The following is a 22,827-nucleotide window of genomic DNA, read 5'->3' as shown; positions in this document are numbered from 1 at the left end:
TAAAGGGGTAGAATTATAGGTGTTCTAGGGGTGCCTGGGTGGTACCGTTAGTTGAGCATCTGACTCTTGATTTCAGCCAGGGCTATGGTCTGGGGAGGTCCTGGGATCCAGCCATGTATCGGGCTCAGTGCTCAGTGTGGAGTCTGCTTGGGACTCTCCATCCCCCCTCTCAACCCCCGCTAAAATAAATAAATAAATATTTAAAATAAATAAATAGGGGCACCTGGGTGACTCATGACTCTGTCGGTTAAACATCTGCCTTCAGCTCAGGTCCAGATTTCAGGGTCCTGGGATTGAGACTTGCATCAGGTGACCTGCTCAGTGGGGGGAAGTCTGCTTCTCTCTCTCCCTCTGCCCACCCCCATGTGCGTGCTCTCTCTCAAATAAATAAAATATTTTAAAAGTGAAATTAAATAAATAAATAAATAACATCCTTGGTAACATGTGCAATTATCATTTAACTTCAGAAGTCAATAGATTCAAGGAATGCAGACCAAGAGATGCAAACCAAATGTTCACAGGGAAACCTTTCTAGTGCTCCTGTCTGGTAAGGGCACAGGAGAGGTGACTCTTGACTATAGTAGGCCTCTCTGCTCGGCAGCAGCCAGCTCCTGCCCTGGGGTTTGCTAGGAGGCAGAAGGGGAGACCACAGGAATGTGAGATCTACATCTGCTGTCAAGACATTTACAGTCTGTTGATGCTTACCCAAGACATGGTGAAGGTACCACAGAGGGCTTCGCAAAAGTGCAAACCTGTGCATGCGGATGTGATCCGTGTGCTTCTGAGATAAGACTGTCCAGAATCTGCTGTTTGGGAACCTCTCCTCTCCCCACATCTGCTTCTCCTTCTCCACCCTGCTCTTCTCTCTTGCTATCTCTCTCTCTCTCAAATAAGTGAGTAAAGCCTTTTTACAAAAAAAGAAGGAAGGAAGGAAGAAAAGGTGTGTTGGGTGGGAATGTGATTCCGTGAGAAGAGAGATGAACTCTGGACTAGAGAGCTGAGCAGCAAAAGGAACACAGAGATGAGGACCAGAAAGGCTTGGGTAGGACAGAAAAGAATGAGGTAAAAAAGGCAGGAATACCTCCCAGCCATGACTCTTCCCTGATCCTGGGTGTAGACAGTATAAATTGAGGAGATGGTTAGAAAGCAGTAGGGCTCCCCAAACACACCATGAGGCAAGCATTTGGGTGCACGCACTTTATCTGAGAGATGACCTTGGGAAGAACAGAAAGAGTAATGAGACTGGGAGGGCCGAGCCAACCAAGGGTGGGTCTAGGGGGGCTATGGGCCCCCCTGGGACTCCATATCCTGAGAGCCCTCAGAATCACCCCACACAGATGGGTCTATAGGGACATTCACTGCCCCTTGCGTGGGCTGTGCATATGAGACCTGTTTTCAGGTGATTTGAGGGCCCCTCCCCAGGGATATGGCAGGACCAGTGTCCTCTCAATGCGGTCACTACTACAAGATAAGATTACATGGATATACACCTTGGATTTTATTTACTTTTGTAATATTTTAAAATTGTATAAGGTTTTATAGAAAAAAGAGGAATATTTCCTTTTTTAAAAAAATATAAATAATTGTAGGAAATATATATACATTCTCCTCCCCACAAGGTCCACGTTGGACCCCTGGAGAATGACTGGTTTTCAGTCCAAGGCTAATATATATACAGGAAACATCCCACCGGCATTTCTGTCTTTAGTTAACAATTCTCCTCTTTCTCCTACGCCCTGGCTTCACCACAGTCACCAAGCGGTTATCACTTTCCAGCGCTGGTTCATCAAGGTCCATCTCTGATAAGTGTTTCTTCTCAAAGGAAAATAAATCTCAGTAATGATAAATTCATCGAGTTCATTCTGGCAGAATGAACTCCTTTTTTAAAATTTTCTTGCTATAATTAATTTTGTTTTATCTGACTGTTTTCAGACAGGGGCTACCCCACACTGGGGCTGGCCTGTGAGAGTATCTGTATTCATTCCTTGGTTCTCAAGTGTGAACTACAAAGAAAAATGCCACCAAATTCATCGTCATAAGTAACAGGACCCTTCTGAGTATGAAGAAGCCAAGTGAACTGCCAAGCCCTGTGGCAGTGGGTGTCACTCCTTGGTCCACGACCTTTAGACAGTCACTCCCAGGTGCAAGTGAAGAAGGATAACCTTCCTGGAGACGCCCCCGTTTGGGTGAATAATGTTTTTGTGGATCAAACCGTCACCATGACAACCCAAAGGCACTGGAGTCACCCCTGTGGTCTAGTTCCTTGAGAAAAAGACAAACCTACAACAGGTGTTTTGTTTTGTTTTTGTTTTTCCACTTATTCATCCCACAAATTCTTGTTGAGTATCTAGGATGGGCCAAGTACTGTGCTAAGTCCTCAGTCAGAGATGAATGTGAATTATTTTTCCCAGGAGGAAAATGTGCAATAGCATCCCAGGTCAGCTCTGAAATAGAACAGATAAGGGTGGGAAGGAAGGAGAGACAAAAGGGAAGAGGGAACGAAGAATCCACACCCAAGAGAAACGCAAGCAAAACAGCCAACTACTGACCGTCAGTGACAAAGTTTAGAAATATGTGGTATCACATCCTATCCAAAGCCTCAAGGAACAGGATTTCCATAAATAAGAATGGCGTGTGCACACACACGCGCATATTACAGACGTTCTACTAGCTGTCACACACAGTGGAGAGGGAGAGTTGCGTTTTTGTTTACTTTGGTCAATCTAAATTTGGATCTAGAGTTGCATCACGGAGCCTGCCTCGAAGACCCTGGTCCCTGTCACGAGTGCATCCCCAGGCACCAAGCCCTGGCAACCGGGACAGCAGGTCAACCCACTAAAAGGGGCTAAAGGCTAGGTCCGGGGTCCCCTGAGGGCTGTTCCTATTTCTGCCCACCATTCCGCCCTTCCACGGAACCATTTGTCTTGCAAAAACAATTGGCACTCAGTTTGTAGAAGAGCACCAAATGCAAAATATTTACCATTCAGAAGTTAAGCTTCAGCACAAAATTGGCTGCCTCCTCAGCCAATTGAATTGAATTAAATTCAATTAGCTGCCTCCTTATCTCAGCTGTGCGTTGTAATATCAGTGACGCCAGCCTCTGCCCATACTGACGCACGGGAGTTTGGGGAGCAGGGCGAACGGGATGGGCGTTTGGTAGGACACGCCATCCGCAGAATATTGCCACCAGGCGATCATCTCCTTAGCAGCGAAGGGATTGCCGGGCTCTCCCTCCACATTTATTCGCACTAAGGATTCTGCCCCCCCTGCTGTCCCCACAGCCACACTCAGCACTCAGCGAGTGGCGGGAGACCACTCGGCTCTGACAACTTTCTCGGCCACTGACATTATCTCCTAATTATCTTCTCAGCAGTGATGGCCGGGTACCAGCCCTCAACTTGGGCACAATGATTCTAATACCCGATCTGATCGGGAGGGAAGGAAATGCTGTCATCCTTTGAGCTTCATGGGGCTGTTGTTACCACTTTTCCAAAGGCGCCTGAATAATATTCATGACGATCGTAAGGGAAACACACACACACACGCACACACACACTACTTCAAACGACCATTACTCAGAAAACAATAACATGTTTTCAGCCGGATGAATATGTTTATGTAATAGGGTAACTCTTGTCCTCCGCAGAGCTTCCAAGCACCAGAGCCATTAAGTTAATGGCTTGAAATCAAGCCCAAAACCCTGTGCTTGTTCTATGACACTCGCTCCGGGTGGTGGGAGGCTCTGCAGTCTTCAAAAAGGGATTTTTAAATTTTTATTATTATTTTTTAAGAACAGACGGCGTTTTCCAACAGCCTTGAGGTATGCAGCTGCGGTCCATGGCAAGTGTTCTGAGGGAAGAAGCCAGTTTGGCCGGGAAATCAGAGAGTGCTGTTTAAAGGTCAACTTCAACAGGTTTGTCCTTAGAGACACAAGGCTGGAAGTCCCACCCCAAGTTCCCACCCAGACCTCCAGCTCCTTCTCTGGCCTCTAGGCACCTCTTGGTGACCTCTGCCAGTTTCTGATGATCTAAGCACATTTCTTTTCCCCACTGCCAGTGAGGAGCCCATTGGTCAGATAAAGGGAGCCTAAGCCAGCTGAACCTTGAGTCACTTCCCTTGGTTTCATAAACCCAGAATTCTGGCCAGCCACGCTGGTGGTCTCAGGAGAGTCACTGAAGGGCTGTGGCTGAAAATGCCACCTAGAGTGTTTGCAGGCCTGACACCCTAGGTAAGGACCACTGCTGGGGTTCCACTGTTGCTCTCAGTCAGCCACTTTCTTAACCCATCCTCCTCAGGCATGCTCTGGGGACAGCCTCGGAGAAGAAGGGCAAAGGCCTGAGAAGATGGCACAAGGCATGCCATGGTGCTCTTGAAGATAGCTTCAGTCACCAGCTTTGAGACCAGCAAACGGGAGTACCTGAGAGGGTTGGCTTTAACTAGGAGCGGAGATTGGATCTCCAGCTCTGCTCTGACTCTTAACCTACCATGCAATTGTCTAAAAACCACCCAAAGAGGCTTCTGGATGGCTCAATCGGTTAAGTGGCCGACTCTTGGTCTGGGTGCAAGTCATGGTCTCAGGGTCCTGGGATCTCACCCTGTGTTGGGTTCCCAGCTCAGGCCGGAGTCTGTTTGAGGATTCTCTCTCTCCCTGTCCCTCTGCTACTCCCTGCCACCCCCTGTTCATGCTCTCTCACGCTCTCTCTCCCCAATAAATAAAAAAATCTTTAAAAAAAAAAAAAAAAAAGAAAGAAAGAAAAGGAAAAACCACATAATGGTTTAACAACAACAACAACAACAACAACAGGGCCATTTTCTTTCATTTTGTGAAAATAAAGTTATTAGAGCAACCTCCCAAGCCATCAACTTACTGGTCATCAAATCTCAGAATTGCTCAGGTGAAATTTAAAAAGGAGTGTTAATGATTCTATCATTGGCTTTAGGAGAGAAAATATTGGAAGAGTGCATTGTGAAGTTCAAGCCAAAATGCCAGCTTCCCTCCAAAAATACAGCAGCTTGTGCTTTTCCAAGCCTTCCTTCCCCTCTCCTGCCTACCTGGCCCCCTGCCCCAGCTCTGCAAAGTCCCAGCCTGGCCAGCCTCTGAGTGTGGCTGTCAGCAAGACCACCACTGCTACTCTGGGAAGCTGGGACACATGAGCCATCAGCTGTGCTCCCCGTATTTCATTTATAACTTCAGGCCCCTGCAATTTCTTGTAAATAATTGGGGGAACAAATTCCTCCCCGATACTAGACTTTCTTCATTCAGTCCTCAAATCAAGTCAACAAAGACTTTTCGGCCAGTTACTAAGTGCCAAACAGCAGGGGAGAGAAAAATTTCATCCCGGTGAAGAAGTATTTATCATTGCCAAGGATCTGCAAGGTAGGCTCTGAAAGTGTCAGACTGAACCAAAGCACTATCTTTGAGATGCTGACCTCACCTTTGAGGAACATACAGCTCCAGAGACGAATGGCAGGTGCCAGTCAATCCACGGCAACACAAGGGTGGACAGCCTGGGTCATGGCCAAGTATTCCAAGGCAGCAGAGGGAGGCCTTCCCAAAGTGGGGACAGGAGAAGGCTTCCTGGGGGCTGGGACAGCTGAGCTGGACAGAGAAAGAGGCATAGGATTTCTGTCAGGAGAGGAAATGATGCGGGAACAAGAGGCAGAAAGTCCCAGTGTCAGCAAAGCGCAGGAAGGTTTCAGGGAAAGCCAGCCGGAGTGTGCAGGGGAGCAGAGAGATGGGCTGAGTGGGCAGGACAGGCTGCTGGGGGCTCGGAGGCCATGCTGGAGATTCTGAACCTGAGTCTGCACGGCAGCACATACTGGGTGGCCATGGAGGGGTTTAGAAGAGAGGGCCTCCAGATGTCCTTGCTCCCCCTGACTGAGGTGTCCCCCTCGTCCTACTGAGGTCTTCTCACCTGCCAGACATAAGAGTAAGGCATGGAGAGGGCCACTGACTGGCCAACAGCTCCCTCTTCACTCCACCAGGGACAGAGCAAGGGAGGCAAGGGCTGGGGGTCCTGACAGGTGGGTCAGTCTCAGCTCTGATCACACTGCCCAGATGCGTGATGCCAGGCCAGTCCCGCCCTGGTCTCAATTTCATTCAGAGGTGCAAGTTGACATCTGAGGTCCTGAACAGTTGACTTCAAGACCTCCGTTGTGATTTAGGGACAGTCCATCTGGGGACAGTGACATGGTACGGGCTGCAGTTGTGCCTCCTCTATTTCTCTATTGGAAAGCAAGTTCAAGGAGGAAAGACCAGAACCATCCCTCTTGCCAGTGGCTAACAAACCTTTGTGCCAAGACACACTAATCTGTACATCTGTGGTCAGCTTCCTGGGCCAGCAGCTGGGAGTGGTAGCAGCAGGAACCAATAAGCCTGAAACCACAAACAAAAATGGTTACTGTTACCACCATGTGCCATGCAATGCATGCTGGGTGCTTTGCATAATGTCTCATTTAAACTGTGCGCTAGGTATTTCATAGATGAGAAATCCGAGGCTAAGAGAGGTGAAGTAGAGTAAATCACAGACCCCAGAAGTGGGGGAGCAGCTGTCTCTGCCCCGTTCCACACACTGTGCCCAGCGTCATCCTTCCTAAGGAGTTTGGCTCTTGTTCCTTGTCTTGCGTAAGAACTTCCTTCCAGGGGCACCTGGGTGGCTCAGTGGGTTAAGCCTCTGCCTTCAGCTCGGGTCATGATCTCAGAGTCCTGGGATCAAGCCCTGCATTGGGCTCTCTGCTCTGCAGGGAGTCTGCTTCCCCCTCTTTTTCTGCCGGCCTCTCTGCCTACTTGTGATCCCTCTCTCTCTCTCAAATAAATAAATAAAATCTTTAAAAAAAAAAAAAAGACCTTCTTTCCAGGAAGATCTTCCAGGAAATAGAGTTCAAATGTCTTAGCATGGCACTTCAAGACCTATTTTATATTTCCATTCTTATCTCCAGTCCCCAAACCTTGAATTGCGTGTCATTCTAAGACTCTGGCCTGTGTGTTCTCACTTCTGGGACTGGCTCACCTTGGCCTCTCTACTAAAATATCTTTGTGACCTTTTCTGCCTATCAGTACATACACCTGTCGGCATCAGCTCAGTGTCCTCTGTCTGGAAGCTTTAGCCTCTCCACCCAGGGTTTTCCTGGTGGATCCTGCACAGGATCCTCCCTTGAGACACTCAGCATTTTGAGCCAGACAAGTTTTTTTCGTACAGAACACTTCCCAAGATTGCAGGGTGTTCGGCATCCCTGGACCGGCCCAGATGCCAGCGATAATCCACAGCAATTACGACAGTTAAAATAATTTCCCTCCCATTTCCAATCACCATTTCGGATTGAAATCTGACTGCCCTGGTTTGTAAAAATGTGAGTACACGTCTGTCTCCCCCAGTGGACTACTCACGTCTTGAGAGCAGGTATTCTTTTTGTGTTCAGCTTTGCATCTCTTATAAGCCTAGCACGATGCCTTCTACATTTCAACCACTGATAGGTCCGTTGCACATGGAAGTCGGTGTTGTTGTTTTTTAAATTTTCCTACTTTATAAGTAAGCTGATTTTTCAACTTCCATACTCAAAGAAGGCAGTACCAATCCCCATACCAATACAAACTATTCCTGCTTCTTCAATTTTTTCCCCCTAAATTTTTATTTAATTCTATGAACACAAAGAATCTGGAAAATACGGGTGCCTGGGTGGCTCAGTTGGTTGAGCATCTGACTTTTGGTTTTGGCTCAGGTGGTGATCTCATGGGTCATGGAATCAAGCCTCATGTATGTACTCTGTGCTCAGTGGGAGTTATTTGGATGTTCTCCCCCACTGCTCCTTCCCGGTTTACTCTCTTTCTCTCTAAATAAATAAATAAAATCTTAAAAAAAAAAAAGAAGAATCTAGAAAACAGTGCCTATGTTTGCAACTGCTCATTCACTACTGCAAAAACGCAAAATCCCTAAGAGGATTTCAGTTTATCCAAGCTCATACTTGCCAATATAGAACAAATACAGAAACAGATCTGAAGCCAGATCCCAACACTGACAGATCCTGACTTTTCCAGCTCCAGCAGAGCCATTTCAGACCGTGCCACCTTGCTTCTGGAGCCCAGTATCCAGGCTTCACCTCTGTGGCCAGGTGCGGCACAGGAGAGGTCAAGGCTGCCTGCTTGAGCTTCCATCAAAGCTTGCACAGCCTTTTGAGTTTCCAGGAAACACAAGACCCAGAAGTAGGTCATGGCTGGCATGGAAGTGGAAGAAAGTAACAACCTTCTGTCTCCAGTATGAAATTTATGATGACCAAAATTTGCCTGGGGTGGGACTCTGGAGGACTGAGTCAGCTCTCCAAATCTTACTCCTGAGATGGCCCAGGACTGCCGCAAAAGAAAGAGCTGGACAGGCAGTAACCGAGAACAGAGAGGGGCACGGGGCTTAGAGTCAAGAGGTCTAGGGCCGGGCTTCACCTCCACAAGGCACGTGACCTTGGCAAGTCCCATAACCTCCCCAAACCTCACCCATGAGGTATATTACCTGCTTGCTTATTTCTACGGTAGTCAGCTGAGTTAATATACACAGATGTGTGTTGTTGTTGTTGTTTTTTAAGATTTTATTTTTAGGGATGCCTGGGTGGCTCAGTGGGTTAAGCCTCTGTCTTCGGCTCAGGTCAGGATCCCAGGGTCCTGGGATCGAGCCCCGCATCGGGCTCTCTGCTCAGCGGGGAGTGTCCTTCCCTTCCTCTCTCTCTGCCTGCCTCTTGTGATCTCTGTCTGTCAAATACATAAATAAATAAAATCTTAAAAAAAAAAATTTATTTTTAAGTAACCTCTACTCCCAACATGGGACTCAAACTCACAACCCCTAGATCAAGAGTGAAACGTAAAGAGCCCCACTGCAGGTTGACTCCATGAGGAAATGATCGCCAACACTATCCCTGAAGGAGACCTGGGGAGTTGTGTTTCCTTCTGTCAGTGGTAAAGTGAAACTCTAAGAATACAATTACCACATTCTTTGTTCTCCCAAGAATAAAACAGTTCCTATTCACTACAGAAAAGCAAGAGAGCAAAACCAAAAAAACTCAGGATACCCACTGTCTTAGTCAGCTCAGGCTGCCATTACAACATACCACAGACTGGGTGCTGGAAACAACAGGTACTTACTTTCTCACAGCTCTGGAAGCTGGAAGTTGGAGACCGGGGTGCCAGCGTGGTTGGGCTCTGGTGAGATCTCTCGTCTTGGCCTGCAAACAGCTGCCTTCAGCTCTGTGCTCACATGATGCACGTGCAGGTGCCGGGAAGGAGAGACTGCTCTTCTTCGAAGGCCTGATTCCAGAGGCAGAATCAGGACCCCACCCTTAGGACTTCATTTAACCCTAGTTGCTTCCCCGAAGGCCTTATCTCCAAATGCAGTCAGTTGCATCCCGAGCTCAGTGCTTTAAGGGTTGCCGGGGTGGCTCAGTTGGTTAAACATGTGAATTTAAAGGGGACGCAATCCAGATCATAGCACCCACAATCTCATCTACCTAGAGAAAACCACTCTTGATGTGTTGGTGAACCATCCTCGTAAGCGGGCACAGATTAAAAAAGAGAGACACCCGACACCATACCGAATAGTTTGTGGCCGGCTTTTTCCACTCCATGACATATGGTGACAGTCTTCCCTCATCACATTTACTTCTTCACCTTGCTTTTGGGACCTTGGCATATTCCTTGGTGTGGCTACATCATCATTGTTCCTGGGGTCCCGATGTTAGCCTCTTAGCTTGAAGCCAACTGTCCCCATTACAGAGACTGCTGGGATGAATACCCCGGACTCTTCCTCAGGAGGGATTCCTGGGAGTGAAGGTAGAGGTCAGTGGGCCTGCGCGCTTCTAAAGCCTTAAATGAGTAGCGTCAGAACACTTGCCCTCATTGACGCTCCCACCAGTAGCCAGTGAAAATGTGGCCTTAAAAAAAAAAAAAAATTATTTATTTTAGAGAGGAAGAGAGAGAGGGGTACACTTGAGCAGGGGGAGGGGCAGAGGAGGAAAGGGAGGGACAAGCCAACTCAGTGCTAAGCCCTGAGCCCCATGGGGCTCGATCTCACAACCCTGAGATCATGACCTGAGCCGATATCAAGAGTCTGACGCTTAATTAACTGAGCTACCCGGGCACCCCCTCACTTTTTTTTTTTTTTTAACACAAACTTAAAAAAAAAAAGAATTTATGTATTTATTGAGAGAACACGCTTGAGAGAGAGGGAGACAGAGAGCATGAGCTGGAGGGCTGGAGGGAGGGTGGAAGAGGAAGAAGCAGCAGATCCCCCACTGAGCAGGGAGCCCCCACGAGGCTCAATCCAGGACCCCCGGATCATGACCTGAGCCAAAGGCAGACGCTTAACAGACTGAGCCACCCAGGCACCCCTAACATAAGCTTTATATTTTGAAATAAACTTGTATCTACAGAAAAGTTGCAATGAAGTACAGAGAACAGAGTTCCATATGCCTGTCCCCCAGTTTCCCCTAAGGCTAACTAAACTATTACCAAACCAGGGTGCATCTGTCAAATCTAAGACATTAACATTGGTGCATTACTATTCACTTACCTGCAGACTTGATTCCCATTTCGTCCGTCTTTCTGGTAAGGTCCCCTTCCTATTCCGGGTTTTAATCCAGGATACTCCATTATGGAAGCAGCCCAAGTGCCCATCGACAGATAAATGGACAAAGAAGATGTAGCATATATACACTTTCTAACTCTTACTTTTTATCAGCCACAGGAAAATCCCCTGATGTTTCAGGGGCTTGCTGTCTCTCCTGCTAACTCGTGGTTATTGTTCATTGCTTCGGGGATGTCTTGTTCCATCAACAAAGCCACTGCTATCCAGGGCAGTGAGGGTGATTTAGAGAAATTGATCGTTATGGCTTCTCTCTCCAAACTCTCTAACAAGCCAAGGGGAAGGCTCGTTGTGTGGGAAAGGTGCTGTATGTGTTCCCACAGGGTCTCTCATGTCACTGTTAAGGAGGAATCATAAACAATAGCCCCACAATTGGATTTTGCTCTATATTTGGAAAATTTGGCCCCTCATTACAAGGCAAGCTGATGTTATCCTATTTAGTTCATTCTTTTGCTCATCTCCTGTAATCATTAAATTACAGAGCCATATTTCCAAAGCTCTAGGGAGAAAAATGGATTAGGAATAAAATCTTTTAAAATCCTGTAGAAAAGCACTGGATTCATTTACGGAGGATGGGTGCAGAGCCGGGGGAATGATCTATTCCGAGCCGTCCTAGGTGAATGATTTGCTTCATTTTCCATGGCTCTATGATGGTCTCTCTTTAACGCAGAACAAGGATGGCACCTTTAATATTCTGTTCCTGAATGTATCCCTGATTGCTCCATGACCCTATCCTCGGGGGTAAAAGTGAATGAAGGAACTAGAAGTCATGAAATACAGGAATGATCAGAAGGGAGAAAATGAAAGCCGAGAAGAAAAGGCTGCTGGGTTGTTTATCAAACTCCCGTGAATAAGGCCGGTTAGATTCCGTGGAGCAGGTCTATGACTTTCTCAGAACTGTCTGTTCCAAAGTCTTTGTTCCTTCCTCAGAAAGCCTGTTGGTCTTAGGTGATTCAAAAACTTAACAAATACTTGGTGAGCTATTAGAACAATTCTCAGACCAGCATTCATAGGACTTCTTTCCCAGGTTCCAAAACTATCTGAAACCATGATTGATTTCGCTTATATTATCATTTTCTTGCATTTTCTCTGACAGTCCAATTTGGATGCTTTTCAGCAAGTGTTCATGGGAACACCAATTTGTTTCTTCAGGCAGTCTAGCTTTGGCTTAGGATCTCCCCCAGGCCATCACCACCCACCCCTATTCAAAAGGAAAGTGCTGTGGTCACAGATTCTCCTGGGGAATCTTCTAGAAGGAATCTTCTGGCGAGAGCTGCTGTAACTGTTTCCTCCCAAGCAGCTCAGCCAGGATGTGGTTCTGCAGGCAGATTTGCATTCCAAATGCAGGACCCATGTGCTTTATTATCTTGTGTCTTTATTAAGAAGAGGGAAGGGGCACCTGGGTGACTCAGCTGGGTAAGCATCTGACTCTTGGTTTCAGCTCAGATCATGATCACGGAGTTGTGGGATCCAGCCACATGTCGGGCTCCATGCTCAGCTGGGGTCTGCTTGAGATTCTCTCTTTCCCTCTCTTTCTGCCCCTCTCCCTGTATACTCTCTCTCTCTCTCTCTTCTCCCTAAAATAAATCTTAAAATAAAATAAAGGGGGGGTGGGTAGGGAGCCTGTAGGTGGCTCAGTCGTTAAGCATCTGCCTTCAGCTCAGGTCATGATCTCAGCATCTGGGACCGAGCCCCACATCGGGCTCTCTGCTCAGCAGGAGGTCTGCTTCTCCCTCTCACACTCCCTCTGCTGTGTTCCTTCTCTTGCTGTCTCTCTCTCTGTCAAATAAATAAATGAGATCTTTTTAAAAAAAGTTTTTATTTATTTGACAGACAGAGATCACAAGTAGGCAGAGAGGCCGGCAGAGAGAGGGGAGGAAGCAGGCTCCCAGCCGAGCAGAGAGCCTGATGTGAGGCTTGATCCCAGGACCCTGGGACAATGACCTGAGCTGAAGGCAGAGGCTTTAATCCACTGAGCCAACCAGGTGTCCCAAATAAATGAAATCTTAAAAAAAAAAAAAAAAAAGCATCCAACTGTTGGTTTTGGCTCAGGTCACGATCTCAGGGTTGTGGGATTGAGCCCCACATCAGGCTCTGCATTCAGCTCAGAGTCTGCTTCAGATTCTCTCTCCCTCTCTCTCCCGTGCACTCTCTCTCTCCCGTGCACTCTCTCTCTCCCTCTCAAATAAATAAATAAAATCTTAAAAAAGAGAAGAAGAAGAAGAAGAAGTAGTAGTAGTACTACTAGTAGTACATGTTTAAAATGGTGTTTTTGATCCATACCCTACTCATGGGGTCTCCCAAAAAGCCCAGCCTCCGCTACTCTTCTTACTTCTGTAACCAGGAGGAAGGCCCATGAAAGCCACATCAGGACCCAGGGAGAACTAACAGCCCCCACAAATCACAGCTAATTACATGAACTCACACTCTGCCTTGAGCACTTTCTAGCTTGCAAAGGTGTCCTTGAGGTTGGCTTATTTACAGTCAGCTTGGGGACCAAGGACTGGAATTTATATCCCCAAGTATTGCAAGTTTCAGAGAGATCAGGCAATAACAGGAACAGCCCAAATTTCTCACTAAGCTTCCTGAGAATGCTGCACTCCCAGGCCTCCTCACTCATCAAGAGTTAACGTCTAGCGCGCACTCATCTCCCTTTTCAATACTTTATGCCTATTATCTTTGATTAATTTAATCAATAAAGACACTTTTATGGCACCAAGCACTCTTATTAATATCTTAAAATTTGGTCCCCAATTTTACCTACTGGGGACTTAGCAGAATTTAGGCTGCTCTCTTTATTCATAACTAGTAAAGCCTCTGAAATTGGCTAAAGAACTCTTTTTTTTTTTTAAGATTTTATTTATTTATTTGACAGAGAGAGATCACAAGTAGGCAGAGAAGCAGGCAGAAATAGAGGGAGAAGCAGGCTCCCCGCTAAGCAGAGAGCCTGATGCGGGGCTTGATCCCAGAACCCTGAGACCACGACCTGAGCTGAAGACAGGCTCAACCCACTGACCCACCCAGGCAGCCCTTGGCTAAAGAATTCTTTCATCAGTTCTATTTAAAGGAAGTCAAGATGTACCAAAGCCCACACTGGGGAATCGGTGCTGAGGAAAAGATGCTAAATGATGGAAATGCTTCGTAGACATGATTACCAGGTCTCTGTCACCTTCCTCTCATTCATTTGGGGAAAGGGGCCAGGTGTGCTGTGGGCTTTTTGCCCGTGCTGCAGCCCACATCTCCCAGCCCTGCCAGGTCACTGGGCTCCTTCCTGCAGCCTCTGCTTCTCCTTCAGCCTTTGCTTGCACCATAGATGGTCGCACCCAGAAGCTCTGAAACCTCCTTCATTCACTTCAATGTCAGGGGACAGATGACGTGGGGGGTCCAGGGGCGGGCCTCCTATCTTAGAACTATCATTCGCCAATACTGGCTGACTGTGGTGGGTGGCAGAGTTCGGGACGTCAGTGAGGACTGGGTTTGGCCGTGCTTCGATAACAGAGCACAGTGCTTACAAGCCCAGACTGCCTTGTTTTCTAGCCTTTACTGACTATGTGGCCTTAGGCCAGTTAGTTCATCTCTTTGTGCTTCATTGTTCAGGTGTCAACCAGGGACAGTAACAGTACTGGTTTCATAGGGTTTGTGGTATAAATATTAAAGTAGTATATAAGCCAAGCACTTAGAAGAGTATTTGCCAGGGCGTCTGGGGGGCTCAGTCATTAAGAGTCTGCCTTCAGCTCAGGTCATGATCCTGGGGTCCTGGGATCAAGCCCCACATTGGGCTCCCTACCGAGCTTCTCCTCCCATTCTCCCTGCTTGTGTTCCCTCTCTCTCGCTGTCTCTCTGTTAAATAAATAAATAAAATCTTTTTTTTAAAAAAAGAGTATTTGCCATGTGATAAGTGATTATTATGATAAAATAGATGGGGGAAAACAAAAAAATTTCTTATGTACATTAAAAAAGAAAAAAAAAAGTCCAGCGATAAATAGTGCAGAACTGATATGGGAGCATCGCAGTGTTATTAGACCCAGACTCCTCTCTTTCTGTGCCCTCTTCAAGGTTACTTCATAACACAAGATAACTGCTGGAGCTCCAGTCATCACAGAATTCTCTCAAAACTCTCTTCAGTGCAGTCCTGGTCAATTTCTCTTCACGTTACCCTCACCCATATCTGAACACCCAGGGGCCCTCCCTGCTCTGGCTGGGGGCAAGTCTTCCACAAACAAAATTCTCATCAGACTGATCAAGCATTTTTTCTAAATCAAATGCTGGATAAAGCTGGCGGATAGATACATATATCACTCCTGCTTCCTCCTTCCATACCTCTAAAGCATCAGTAAAGGTATTTGGAAAAGATGAAAACCCACAAGGGCCAAGAGGAGACAGAAGAGGAAATGGCAGCAACAATATTTTGAAAGCCAGAAAGCAGACAGAGAAGTGCTGAGCAGTTTAGGCAGCTCCAAGAAAGCCAAAATTAAGTCAACAGTTAGAAAAAAAACCCAAACAAATGGGAATCCCCTTTATAGTACACCCCCAAGGCCCAGGGATTGGCAGCAATAGGTACCGTGGGTAATAATGGTGAAAGCAGAGCCAAAAGCAGGATGGGTGAAAAAGTTGTTTAAGAAGCAGTTGGAGGGAGGCACTGGGGTGGCTCAGTCAGTTGGGCATCTAACTTAGGCTCATTGTGATCCTGGGGTTTTGGGATCGAGCCCCATGTTGGGTTCTCTGCTCAGCAGGGTCTGCTTCTCCCTCTCTCTCTGACTCTCTTTCTCTCAGGCAAATAAACAAAATCTTAAAAAAAAGAAGCAGCAGCAGCAGCAGCAGAAGCAGCAGCAGCAGCAGCAGAAGCAGCAGCAGCAATTGGAGGGGCTCCTGACTGGCTCAGTTCATAGAGCATGTGATTCTTGATCTCAGGATCGTAAGTTCCAGAGCTATGTTGGGTGCAGAGATTACTTAAAAAAAAAAAAAAAAAAAAAAGGCATTTAGACCCCCAGGTTCCCTCTCCTGGGAGGTGGTCTTCCCGCTACCTACCCCAGCTGAACGCTAGAGGTCTATTATCTGGAAAGAATAGAGGGCCTCTGGCCTGAGAAACAAGACCCAGACTTTCAGCTGGAACACAGGGCATCTGAAGGATGTTTAAGTGTTGAATGCTGAAAGCCCAAAGTCCTTTCTCCCATTGGCTCTCAGGTGTACACCCTCCAGGCAGGAAATTGGATGCATCTTCTTAGGGAATGAGATTTACTGACATCAGGGGACATGTGAGGATAGGATCCAGCTGATAATTGCAAGACTCACAGTAAGGTAAACAATCAGCAATTGGCAGGGATTCCAATCAACCTAGGATTCATTAGAGGAAAACCTCTTGTGGGAAAGAGATCAAAACCAAAAGAAACTACAGGGAGCAAACAGAAGTTAAAAAAGAAAAAGAGACAGGGGCGCCTGGGTGGCTCAGTGGATTAAGCCACTGCCTTCGGCTCAGGTCATGATCTCAGTTTCCTGGGATCGAGCCCCGCATCGGGCTCTTTGGGGCGCCTGGGTGGCTCAGTTGGTTGGACGACTGCCTTCGGCTCAGGTCATGATCCTGGAGTCCCGGGATCGAGTCCCACATCAGGCTCCCAGCTCCATGGGAAGTCTGCTTCTCCCTCTGACCTTCTCCCCTCTCATGTTCTCTCTCACTGTCTCTCTTTCAAATAAATAAATAAAATCTTTAAAAAAAAGAAAAAAAAAAAAGAAAAAGAGACAAAGAGACACGGCATAAAGGGAACAAGACCAGTGACATCATGAAGAAGCCATCAGACAAATCCAGGATGCAGGACATTGTCACAAGACAAGTGGCCAAGTCTCTTCAAATCAATTTGATGACAAAAAAAGAAATGAGGAGAGACCTGCTTTAAATAAAAAAGATATAACAACCAAACGCAGTCTGTGGTATTTGACTGCATCCTGGTTTAAAATATAATTGAAGATATTTTTGGAACAACTGGGGAAATCTGAATCAATATTGGGTGTCAGAAACTAGGGACTTAGTCTACTTTTGAAAAATTACTGTTTATTATTGAAAGGTGTGGAATGGTTTTTTGGAGAATGTCCTTACTTTCTGTATTGTATTTAGATAGGAGGCATCGTGATGTCTATAATTTTCTTTAAAATAGCTTTAGGGGGTGCCTGACTGACTCAGCTGGTAGAGCGTGCGACTCCCAATCTCAGGATCCTGAGTTCAAGCCCCACGTTGGGCATGGAGCCTACCTAAAACAAAACAAAACAAAAAATTAAAATAGCTCAGGAAAAATATACATAGATGAATCAAATATGGCAAAATTTAAGCAATTTTTTAATCTAGGTGAGAGAAGTTATTATGTCTACACTGTCTGATTCTTTCTCTTTTCCTGTTTCATCATAAAAAGTAAAACCAAGCAAACAAACAAGCAAAAGCAATCAAGGAATGATAAACGTGTATAAACTCTCCAAATTGCTCCAGAAAGAAGCCAGGCAAGCGGGTGGGGAGATCGGTGGGTACCTGCAGGCATTTCAGTCTGGGTCCATGGGGGGAAATGAGAGCTGGGGAAGAACCAGTTTGAGACCCCAGGGAAGCTGAGATTCTCATGTGTAGGCCTCAAGTTCAGGGTGCGGGGGAGACTGCGGTCAGGGTCACCAAGGTATAATTCAGAATAAGGCAGAGAGAATTCAGAGCAGGAAGACAGAGGATGGGGTTTGAAGACAAGTTTTGAAAAGTGATGGTCAGGTGAAGTTAAGCGTACTCTGTAACCATTAAAAATTACGTTTACAGGCGCCTGGGTGTAGCTCAGTTGGTTAAGGGTCTGCCTTCAGCTCAGGTCATGATCCCAGGGTTCCGGGATCAAGTCCCACAGTGGGCTCCCTGCTTAGTGGGGAGTCTGCTTCTTCCTCTCCCTCAACCCTTCCCCACTGCTCGGGCCTTCTCTCACATGGGCACTCTCTCTCAAAAAATAAATAAATTCTTGTAAAAAAAAAAATTACGGGGGCACCTGGGTGGCTCAGTTGGTTGGACGACTGCCTTCGGCTCAGGTCATGATCCTGGAGTCCCGGGATCGAGTCCCACATCAGGCTCCCAGCTCCATGGGGAGTCTGCTTCTCCCTCTGACCTTCTCCTCGCTCATGTTCTCTCTCACTGTCTCTCTCTCAAATAAATAAATAAAATCTTTAAAAAAAAAAAAAAAAAAAAAATTACGTATATACAAGGTCATTCATTGTGGCATTATTTGTAATGGTACAAAACTGAAAAGGACCTAAATGTCCATTGTTTAGGAAATTGGCTGAATGAACTAAAATACAGCCATGCAATGCCATAAAAAGCAAGGAGGAAAAACTCGACGCGTACAGAATGGTCTCCAGGATATACTGTTCAATGAAAACACAGCAAGGTACAGATATTTAGTGTAGAAGGGAAAATGCTAATTATACAAGCACCAGAAAGCAATCACCAGCAAATAAAGTGGTTAGAAGCAGGGAACCAGTAGGGGAGGAAAGGGATTGCTACTTATACATACACACCCAGCTATAATACAGTTTCAGCTTTAGAACCACAGTTTGGGTGCCGGGGTGGCTCAGTTGGGTAGGTGACTGCCTTCAGCTCAGGTTGTGATCCCAGGGTGCTGGGATCGAGCCCACATCAGGCTCCTTGCTCAGGGGGGAACCTGCTGCTCCTTCTGCCTCCTTCTCCCTCTCCCTCTGCCTGCTGTTTTGCCTACTTGTGCTCTCTATCTCTTTCTTAAATAAATAAATAAATAAAAATATCTTTAGAACCATGGTTTCATAACCAAAAACTTCAATTGAAAAGAAAAAAACAAACTCTAGGTTTACAAACACTGAAATAAGGTGAGAAGTTTTTGTGATGTTAGGTTTAAATGCAACATCATCTTGTGTTCCACGTGCTTGCAACAGTGGGGGAAAATAGCCCAATCCTTTGCATGAAGTGACAACTACAAGGGTGTGTGCATCAGAGTAACGTGGTTGCTCTGAATGGTGGGACTGAGAATCTTCCTGTTTCCACTTGCTTATATTTTCTAAAATTCTTTCATGAATCTGAATGCATCTAATAACAGATTACAAAAAAGAGAACCTACTTTTAAGGAGCCTCGGCAGACCTTGCTCTGTATTAGGAAATCTTGCATTTGTAAGCCCCTGCGCTCACCCTCACACACATCTGGTCATGTAATTCTCATGACAGCTCCAAGACGCAGATGTCGTCTTTAAACTCAAGGCAAGGTAACAACACTTTGGAGCTGGACTCTGCGTTCGGTGCCCAAGGCCACGGCTGTCTGCATCATTCTGGCAGGCAGCCCTCATTTTGCTCGGAGGTGAGAAGGCAACCCCCCAGGGAAAGCCACAGGAAGTTTCAGAAAACTAGAACCCTCAGCCAAGTCAAGAATAATAGAAGGGTCAGAATGAGCAGAAAGAAAAGAAATTTCTGAAGGGATTTCTTCAGACTTCGAGCCCTTCAACGAACTGTCCCCATCCCATCTCAGCAGGAGGTTGCTTCCTCCTTTGCCTCAATCCTAGAGAGAATGGGCTTCTCCCTATGACACCACTCATGGAGGGGCACCTGCATGGCTCAATAGGTTAAGTCTCTGCCTTAGGCTCAGGTCATGATCTCAGAGTCCTAGGATTGAGCCCCATGTCAGGCTCTACACTCAGAAAGTCTGCTTGTCCCTCTCCCTCTGCCCTCTCCCTTCCCCCAGCTCGTACACACACTCTCTCTCTATCAAATAAGTAAAATCTTTAAAAATTCCAAAACATCATTATCGTCATCACCATCATAATACCACCACTCGTGGAGCTCACTGGGTGTGTTCCTGCAGTTGGCGGGGAGGGGTCTCTGTGAACCAGCGTCTGACTCCTGTCCAGGAAACCCAGAGAGCAGGCCTGAGAACAGATTGCTCAGATGGCAGAGCCAAGAGACCACTGCTTCATTGGCTCCCTATTCTTTAAGTTCCTGAGGAAAAAGGATGCATGAGTGTTTCCATGAACAAAATGACAGCAGTGTGGAGAGAGCAGGCACGGGTGGCTGTGGTCCTGTCGAATGGGGTTACTTGAAGGAGCAAAGGGGACCCAGCAGCAAGAAGCTAGAGAGGAAGCCCCTAGGGGCTGGAAGGACACACAAGCAACCACGCACAACAGAACACGTTTGTCAGGGGGGAAGGACCTGCAGGGAAGAGGACCCTAAAGAGAATCTCTTAAAAGACCAGTTAAGGGTCCCCGGGAGGGGGAAAATAAAAACATGCTTTAAACTCTGCCAAGCCCATTGTTAAAAGCCAGGTTAGGACAGACGGTGCAATCCACTACCATTCCCTCCTTCCCACCCCTGCGCCATGGAAAGATAAGAACTTGGGCCAGTGGCGCAGGTCTGGGGGATTGACAGAGCCCAAGACAACGACCTGGGTGAAAACACCAACCGCCCCTTCTTTCTTACTGCAGGCTGGCACCCAAAACAGGTCTAAGTTGGAGAAAGGAAAATTTTTTTACATTAAAGCAAGTTCAGGGGCACCTGGGTGGCTCAGTGGGTTAAGCTTCTGCCTTCGGCTCAGGTCATGATCCCAGGGTCCTGGGATAGAGCCCCACATCGGGCTCTCTGCTCAGCAGGGAGCCTGCTTCCCTTCCTCTCTCTCTGCCTGCCTCTCTGCCTACTTGTGATCTCTCTCTGTCAAATAAATAAATAAAATCTTAAAAAAAAAAAAAGCAGTTCAAAGTCGGATTTTTTTTTTTAAGATTTTATTTTTAAGCAATTTCCACATGCAGCACGTGGAGATCAACCCCCAGGTTAAGAGTCACACTCCACTGACTGAGCCAGCCAGCCACTCCAAGTTCAAAGTTTTAATTAAGATCCTGAATGGGGAGGGGGGGCACCTGGGTGGCTCAGTGGGTTAAAGCCTCTGCTTTCGGCTCGGGTCATGATCCTGGGGTCCTGGGATAGAGCCCCGCATCAGGCTCTCTGCTCGGCAGAGACCCAGACCCTGCTTCCCTTCCTCTCTCTCTGCCTGCCTCTCTGCCTACTTGTGATTTCTCTGTGTCAAATAAATAGATAAAATCTTAAAAAAAAAAAAAAAAAGATCCTGAATGGGTAATACTTACAAATTGAGACTAGAGTACGCCTTAAAGTGACTCTAAGACTTTTTGTTATCTAAGAATGAATGGAAAAGCCTCAGACCTGCCGGAGTTTTTAATCTAGGAGCAGAAATAGATCACTTCATTGAAATTTTTAAAAGAAGGTTGGAGCAAAAATTAAAAAGGTTGCCTTGGATTATTTCACAAGTCAATCTTGTCTAATATACTAAGACACATCTATTATAAACCTTCCATTTCTCTTACTTAGACTGTGTCTTTTAATTTGCAGATGGTGACTTTCATTATAAATTTTCACATTTTGGGGCACCTGGGTGGCTCAGTGGGTTAAACCCTCTGCCTTCAGCTCAGCTCATGATCCCTGGGTCCTGGGATCGAGCCCCACTTCGGGCTCTCTGCTCATCGGAAAGCCTGCTTCCTCCTCTCTCTCTGCCTGCCTCTCTGTCTACTTGTGATCGATGCCTGTCAAATAAATAAATAAATAAATCTTTAAAATAAATTAATTAATTAATAATTTCCCACATTTTAATGTTTATTGTTTTTCTTAGCTTTTCTCCTTTTTTGCATTTAAAAAAAAATACTTCCCCTTTAATAGTTTCCAAGTTTTGTTTACACGCTCTGATTTTTAACTCACGTGGAAGTTACTTTTTGCGTTTAAAAAAAGGGGGTCAAGTACCAAAAAAACAAAACAAAACAATATATGGGTGAAGTAATAAGCTTTGTCAATGAGATGTGGGTAAAAACAAAGTGAGCCACTTCCCGGTAGAAACCTTCTTTTTTTTTTATTTCAGAGAGAGAGAGAGCAAGAGAGCGAGAGTGAGCATAAGCGGGGGCAAAGGGAGAGCATCCCAAGCAGACTCCCGCTGAGCGTAGAGCCCCACGCGTGGCTCGATCCCACCACCCGTGAGAGCAGGACCTGAGCTGAAACCAAGAGTCAACCGACTCAACCGACTGAGCCGTCCAGGCGCCACCCCCTACCACACACACAGTAGAAGTCCTAAGAGCCTGCGTGCTGCTAATATCTTCTCTTTTTCGTCTGACACTTTAACAGCGACATCTTGGATGAGCAGCTTCTTCATCCTGGATCCTGGAATGAAGAGGATGAGGCAGAGGCAGAGCCGACCTGTGAAAGACATCACCATAACGTGAGTCAAAAACAAACCTTTGTGGGGCGCCTGGGTGGCTCAGTGGTTAAGCCGCTGCCTTCGGCTCAGGTCATGATCTCAGGGTCCTGGGATCGAGTCCCGCATCGGGCTCTCTGCTCAGCAGGGAGCCTGCTTCCTCCTCTCTCTCTCTCTGCCTGCCTCTCTGCCTACTTGTGTTCTCTCTGTGTCAAATAAATAAATAAAATCTTTAAAAAAAAAAAAAAAAAAAAAAAACAAACAAACAAACCTTTGTGGTTGTAAGGAATTAAGATTTGTTGGCTGGCCCTGCATTACTTAGTCCAAGGTGACTGATACAAACTTCAAGCTGTCAAGTGTCACTACATTTAAAAAATATTTTTATCATATATCATATCGTTTCTAAGTGTTTGAAGTAAATGTGAAAATTATATACCCGCTGTGCTTTTCTTTTTTTATCGTGGCAAAATATACATAAAATTTACCATTTTAACTATTTTAAGTGTACAGTTCAATGGCATTAAGTACATTCAAAATATTGTACAAACATCATCACCACCGTCCATTTCCTGAAATTTTCATTATTTCAAACAGAAACTCTATGCCCATTAAACAAGAATTCTGTCCTACCACCCCAAGCTCCCGGTAACCTCTATTCTGCTTTCTTTCTCTATGAACTTGTATATTCTAGGTACCTCACATATGTCCTTTTGTGTCTGCTTATTTCACTTAGTATATTTTCAAGGTTCATCTATGCAGTAGCATGAATCAGAAATTAATTCTTTTTTTTAAAAGATTTTATTTTATTTGACAGAGACACAGCGAGTGAAGTAACACAAGTTAGGGGAGTGGGAGAAGGAGAAGCAGTCTTCCCACTGAGCAGGGAGGCTGATGCAAGGCTCGATCCCAGGACCCAGGGATCATGACCTAAGCCGAAGGCAGACACTTAACAACTAAGCCCCCCAGGGGCCCCAGAAATTAACTCTTCT

The 22,827-nt window shown here is 46.2% G+C and overlaps 1 long non-coding RNA gene across 4 annotated transcripts; it reads right to left on the bottom strand.

Moving 5' to 3' along the window:
* Positions 1-544: 544 nt before the first annotated feature.
* LOC131840479 (uncharacterized) lies at positions 545-17,579 on the bottom strand. Of its 4 annotated transcripts, none has more exons than XR_009357363.1 (5): positions 16,714-17,579; positions 9,128-9,799; positions 6,290-6,376; positions 5,436-5,599; positions 545-2,444 (listed from the first exon to the last, which is right to left on the bottom strand). It is a non-coding gene; the product is annotated as an uncharacterized LOC131840479 (long non-coding RNA). The 4 variants fall into 4 exon arrangements; XR_009357364.1 differs by lacking the exon at positions 16,714-17,579 and adding an exon at positions 10,551-12,407; XR_009357365.1 differs by lacking the exon at positions 16,714-17,579 and having other exon boundaries at positions 9,128-9,289; positions 9,574-12,401.
* Between the last annotated feature and the right edge of the window lie 5,248 nt (positions 17,580-22,827).

The sequence above is a fragment of the Mustela lutreola genome, chromosome 9, assembly GCF_030435805.1.
Source record: "Mustela lutreola isolate mMusLut2 chromosome 9, mMusLut2.pri, whole genome shotgun sequence".
Lineage (NCBI taxonomy): Eukaryota > Metazoa > Chordata > Mammalia > Carnivora > Mustelidae > Mustela > Mustela lutreola.
The sequence above is the reverse complement of the archived record's forward strand: the minus strand, read 5'-3'. Positions and strand labels throughout refer to the sequence as shown.